Below are 5,000 nucleotides of genomic sequence, written 5' to 3' on the forward strand. Positions count from 1 at the left end.
CTCTCTCTCTCTCTCTCTCTCTCTCTCTCTCTCTCACACACACACACACACACACACACACACACACACACACACACACACACACACACACACACACACACACACACACACACACACACTTTTACAACGATCTTTTTTTCCATAATATCACTCACTCACTCACTCACTCACGCACGCAGTTACACTCATAAACTCACTCACTCACTCACTCACTCACTCACTCATCAGGTCAGCTTGTCTGTTCATTTTTAAATTACTTTTGACATCTTTTGTTTAATGACCTTCAATAAATCTATTTCGCTAGTATGAATTATTATTATTTTTGTATCTTTTTATCATGACATTATCCATTTTACATTTTTTGCGTACATTTTCGTTAGTTGTGAAGAATTGTAAGTTTTAAGTTTTTTTTTTTTTCATGTTGATATTGGTCGTGATATTTTTTTCCCCAATATTTTTCCTTCCTTTTAGATTTACCTGTTATTAGTTTTATATTTTAATTAACATTTGATTTTTCGTCAAATTAATTTTTCTTATGCTTTCTTTCACTATATTTTACTTCTTCCTATCTACCTATTAGTAATTAATGAGTTCCCAGTTTTTATTTTTATTTTTACTTATTAATTTATTTTATTATCATTATTTTTTGTATTTATTTACCCTTTACTTACAAATATTCATGGTAAAATGATGAAAACCACCATGAAAGTTGCGCATCATACGAGTATCAACATTTGTCAAGTGTGGACGCAACATTTGTTCTTTTTCTCAATAATTTCACCCGTCTGCCTGTTTTATTTGTTAAGAAATTAGCCGCAGGAGTAATGTAATGTGATTCTTTTGTTTTAATACACGTTTAGGTTGTATTTAGATTTTCCTTCCCTCAGCAGTGTTTCCGGTAATCTTTTGGTGAGGTAATGGGAGTGTTTTTTTTTTTTTTTTATCATTCAGGTGCTCCAACAATTGTTTTATGCGATCCATCTTTAATTTCAGTTCAATTATTTTCATTCCTTATGTATAGTGTGTGTCCGTTTATATATCTTTATTTATTTATTTTTTTTTTGGGCGGTGTGTTCAGGAGGAAGCCATGTTCTCTCTCTTTAGTTTCACTGTAACTGTTCAATACGACTTTAGTTCCCCTGTGATTCTTTGCCACGTGTACATGTATATAGTGTGTGCCACATGCTCCTTATTTCTCTGCGGTATTGTCAATTGCTGTAATGGAAATCATGTTCAACTTTTACTTTCACAGCGATTAACTTTTTTTGCTGTGTGTGTGTGTGTGCGTGTGTGTGTGTGTGTGTGTGTGTGTGTGTGTGTGTGTGTGTGTGTGTGTGTGTGTGTGTATGTATGTATGTATGTATGTATGTATGTATGTATGTATGTATGTATGTATGTATGTGGTCTCTCTCTCTCTCTCTCTCTCTCTCTCTCTCTCTCTCTCTCTCTCTCTCTCTCTCTCTCTCTCTCTCTCTCTCTCTCTCTCTCTCTCTCTCTCTCTCTCTCTCACGCATCTCCATCGCCTCGCTCGTAAAGTGTCTGAGAAAACTTCCGCGCAAGTTATTGGAAGAAAGAAGCTGGAAATACACGCAAAAAAAAAAAAGAGAGAGAGAGAGAGAGAGAGAGAGAGAGAGAGAGAGAGAGAGAGAGAGATAAGCTCACCAGTCAGAGATTAAATCGCCACACAATCGCCAAAGTTAGAGAGAGAGAGAGAGAGAGAGAGAGAGAGAGAGAGAGAGAGAGAGAGAGAGAGAGAAGATTCAGCCTTGAGATAGTATAGCCTGTAACATATTTTAAAGAATTTGAAAGTTAGTACACAGAAGAGAGAGAGAGAGAGAGAGAGAGAGAGAGAGAGAGAGAGAGAGAGAGAGAGAGAGAGAATATTTACTACCTTTAACACAATCGAGAGGAAGATAGACAAAAGACAGTGAGATAAAAAGACAAAAGTGACTTGTAGAATTTCGAAGGATGGGAGTCACACAGGAAGACAGGAAGACGTAATGAATAGAAACAAACACCTGGAGATGGTTAGTAAATGGCACCAACCCCTCACTGTAGAGAAACCACCGAAGAAGTGATGGAAACTCTCTTGATAAATAAATGCACCTTGCCTCGTATTTTGGAAGGCTTAAATATTTCACCTGTGGTTTGAGTGTTCCTGGTAACTGAGGGGGGCTTAGGGTGTTGCAAAATTGAGTCTACACACCAACAAAGCTTTCTGCCACGTGGCCTTCCCCCTCCTGTAGCCTTGCCTGAGTCTGTACTTCTGCTGGTTTGTGAGTGTGGTGACTGGAAGAGAAGAAAGGCTGGAGTCAAGAAAGGAAAGTGTTAGGAAGAAAGAATGTTGGAGGTAAGCAGTTTGGTTTTAAGTGAAGGGACTTTGAAATGAAACAGAAAAGAGTTTGAAGTGAAGAGAAGGTTGAAGATAAGGCGATTGGTGAGAAGTAGAAAAGAGATTGGAGTTAAGACTAAGAGGAGTAGAATAAATAGGAAGGTGGCTGGAATCTAAAAGGAAGCAGGAATTAAGAGGAAAGAGGTTGACTGTAAGAGAAAGGAGGTTGAAATTAAGAGGAAGATTGGAATAAGTGGAAAAGAGTTTTTATTCGGGGAAAAAAATAATCTTGCAGTTAAGAGGAAGAAGATTAGAATTAAGGGGTTAGACGTTCGAATTAAAAGGAAAAGATCTGAATTAAGAGGAAGAATGTTGCAATTTGGAAAAAAAATAAAACAATAGAACATGGAATTAAAGGAATAAAGGGATTGCAGTCAAGAGGAAAGAGATTGGGATTAGAGAGAGAGAGAGAGAGAGAGAGAGAGAGAGAGAGAGAGAGAGACCTTCCTACCTCCCTTCCTGCGGCTGATCCCTGTCCCCCTGCTGCCTGACTGCCGCAGCCTGCTGACTCACCGCTGACCCGCCTTCAGCCTAACCAAACCGCTCATATATACAAAATGTCTCTTCCCTTCCAACCATAAACCTCCTCCTCCTCCCTCCTCCTCCTCCTCCTCCTCCTCCTCCTCCTCCTCCTCCTCCTCCTCCTCCTCTAAATTTTCGTCTCTGCTATCCTGCCTCCATCAATTTATGTTATATTGTATACTGTATCACAAACAATCTCGTAGGCCGAACAGGTCTACTACGGTTACTACTACTGCTACTGCTATTGCTATTGCTACTCCTACTCCTACTCCTACTCCTACTACTACTACTACTACTACTACTACTACTACTACTACTACTACTACTACTACTACTACTACTACTACTTTCCTCCAGTCTACTTTTGTTTCCATTTCTTAAATGTCTGTCCTCCTCCTCCTCCTCCTCCTCCTCCTCCTCCTCCTCCTCCTCCTCCTCCTCCTCCTTTTTCATCTATGCTATCTTCTGTTATCCCTGTACTTCTTGTGTTTCCGTTTATATTCTCTCTCTCTCTCTCTCTCTCTCTCTCTCTCTCTCTCTCTCTCTCTCTCTCTCTCTCTCTCTCTCTCTCTCTCTCTCTCTCTCTCTCTCTCTCTCTCTCTCTCTCTCTCTCTCTCTCTCTCTCTCTCTCTCATGGTGGATTCATAATTGTAAGTTTACGAGAGAGAGAGAGAGAGAGAGAGAGAGAGAGAGAGAGAGAGAGAGAGAGACACACACACACACACACACACACACACACACACACACACACACACACACACACACACACACACACACTCTCTCTCTCTCACTCTCTCACTCTCACTCTCTGAAATATTAGTTTATTCAGAAAGTCAAATGTTAGTTATAATTAGGTATACACAATTAGAGAGAGAGAGAGAGAGAGAGAGAGAGAGAGAGAGAGAGAGAGAGAGAGAGAGAAATTAGAAATAATCAACAATAAGATAATGATACAACAAACTTACAAAAATGAATCAATTTAATCCGAGTCATCATGAATCTAAGCACAGAGAAGCACGTGACTAGCGACGGCCAACAGGTCTGCTGCTGTTTATTCATCCTTTGTATTCCTTTATGTTTCCTGTTAATCTTCTAATATTCCACGTGATCCCAATCCTGAGAAGAATCTTGAGTCGTGATGCGGGAAGTGGGAGAGAGGGAAAGGATTCGTGAGGAAAAAAAAAAAAAAAAATAGGAGTTTCTTGACATGCTATGGTGAGGGTTTGAGTCTTGATAGGGAATAGGAACAGGAGATCAGTGAGGGGGTGGAAGGGAACCGAGAAGGGGAGGAAAAAGAAGTTGGGTGATGGTAGCAAGAGAAATGGGTGTATCTGGGCAGGGTATGGGAGGGTAACTGGTCTTGGAAGGGAAGGGGGAGGATGGAAAGGGGTAGATGATGGTTGGGAAAGAAATAGTGGTCTTTCAGCAGGGTGTGGGAGGGGAATGGATGGCAGACGGGGAATGGAAGAAGATACGTGTGGGTGGGATGGGGAGGTGAGTGAGGGAGGGAGGGGAAGGGAGGTGAGGGGACTGGTGATAAATAGGGATTAGAGGAAAGAGAGGAACTGATGAATGGGAAAGGAGAAGGGATATGAATGAGGGTAGCAGAGAGAGAGAGAGAGAGAGAGAGAGAGAGAGAGAGAGAGAGAGAGAGAGAGGGGGTAAGGAAGGGAACATACTCTTGGTGGGGTTTGATGACTGGAATACAAACTCGTGATGCTTGAGGCAGAACGGACAGAACTATTGGTGCTATGGGGGGGGGGCGATGTTGCAGTGTGTTGTGCTGCCTTGCTGTGTTGTGTTATGGCAGAACTTGTGTGTATTGACCTTTCAGTAAACCATTTGCTACTTGTATTGTGGAGGTGGTTAGGCCTTCTTGTGTTGCTGTCCCTGCTAAGTTCATCCTTAAAACATCTGTGAGTTCTTAAGTTGCAGAAAAAAATATTGTTCTTATTTTTATTTATTTATTCTATTGTTTATTTATTCATTATTTTTTTTTTTATGTTTAAAGGACGCATACCAAATACAAAATCGAATTCAGGAAATGTATAAAAGATCAAGTGTAATGAATTAGTATAGTTTAGAA

At 40.4% G+C, this 5,000-nt stretch overlaps 1 protein-coding gene across 3 annotated transcripts in view; it reads left to right on the top strand.

Annotated features, from left to right (window-relative positions):
- The window catches only part of LOC123514058 (protein amalgam-like), a 310,100-nt gene that overhangs the window by 129,818 nt on the left and 175,282 nt on the right, over positions 1-5,000 (top strand). The gene's annotated exons all lie outside the window — the stretch shown is intronic.

The sequence above is a fragment of the Portunus trituberculatus genome, chromosome 37 (genome assembly GCF_017591435.1).
Source record: "Portunus trituberculatus isolate SZX2019 chromosome 37, ASM1759143v1, whole genome shotgun sequence".
In the NCBI taxonomy this organism is placed as follows: domain Eukaryota; kingdom Metazoa; phylum Arthropoda; class Malacostraca; order Decapoda; family Portunidae; genus Portunus; species Portunus trituberculatus.